The 1,263-nt window shown below is 43.0% G+C and overlaps 1 pseudogene across 1 annotated transcript; it reads left to right on the plus strand.

Annotated features, from left to right (window-relative positions):
* The first annotated feature begins 566 nt into the window (after positions 1-566).
* On the plus strand, positions 567-905 carry LOC123641743 (annotated as a pseudogene). Its single transcript, XR_006736340.1, has one exon. The product of XR_006736340.1 is annotated as a 60S ribosomal protein L36-like (transcript).
* The last annotated feature ends 358 nt before the right edge of the window (positions 906-1,263 follow it).

The following is a 1,263-nucleotide window of genomic DNA, read 5'->3' on the forward strand; positions in this document are numbered from 1 at the left end:
ATAATGGTAAATTTAAAACATTTTGAATCCTGACTGTTTTTTACTAGCTGGATGACCATACACACATTATTTCAGCTAAGTCTGGTTTCTTACCTAAAAAAATATAGACAATAAAACTTACATTATCAGGTTGCACAATTGTAAAAAGCTTAGCACATTGCCTAGTATATAGTTTATTTGGTCTTATTAATAAAATTCAAAAAATTCTGCACAATAGTGTGGATTTAAACTACAGAACCTCATGACAAGTCACACATACTTTCTGAGTGTCTCAGTTATAGATCACTTCCTTTTTCCTAGTAATGATTTATTTAAATTGTTATTCAGTCCTCATTTTTATTATAATCATAGCCTCCATCAGCTGCCAGCATGTAATTATAAATATTATACAAGATTTGAATGCCATGTTAAATTATTTTAAGTAATAGGGAGCCACTACAGCTATCTGAACATGGCATTCATTAATTCCTTGAACCATATTTGGTACATGCTTGCCATGTTCTAGAAACTGGCAACAGAGGAGTGCAAGACACAAAGCTCATAAAGTTTACATTCTCGGTGGCCGCCATCGGAGATTACAGTCATGGCTCTGCGCTGCCCCATGGCCGTGGGCCTCAACAAGGGCCAAAAGGTGACCAAGAACGTGAGCAAACCGAGGCACAGCCGCCGCCGTGGGCGCCTCACCAAACACACCAAGTTCGTGCGGGACATGATCCGGGAGGTGTGTGGCTTTGCTCCCCATGAGCCCCGCGCCATGGAGTTGCTCAAGGTCTCCAAGGACAAACGGGCCCTCAAGTTCATCAAGAAGAGGGTGGGGACACACATCCGTGCTAAGAGGAAGCGGGAGGAGCTGAGCAATGAATGTCCTGGCCGCCATGAGGAAAGCAGCAGTCAAGAAGGACTGAGCCCCTCCCGCCTGTGCACAGTAAACATTTACAGACACACAAGCTGTGGCTCTGCTGCTGCCCTTGGTGTTGGGGGGGTGGGGCACGGACTTGAGCAGTACTGCAAACAATCTTTAATCATAATTAAATAGCACACAGGTGCAAAAAATAAAAAAGTTTACATTCTCATGGTAGTTAAATGAAGAGAGATGTATGATAAATGATAATCTGGTAGCAGAGTTCAGAAATTTCATAGAGAGTAAAGAGAAAACTGAGGAAGAGGAGCCTGCTTAGAAGATACTACACTGATCCAGGGAAGGAGTAACACTTGGCCATCCCAGAGTGACAGCAGCAAGAGAGTCAACAGGGGTTGTGTGGA

The sequence above is a fragment of the Lemur catta genome, chromosome 7, assembly GCF_020740605.2.
Source record: "Lemur catta isolate mLemCat1 chromosome 7, mLemCat1.pri, whole genome shotgun sequence".
NCBI classification, from domain to species: Eukaryota; Metazoa; Chordata; class Mammalia; order Primates; family Lemuridae; genus Lemur; species Lemur catta.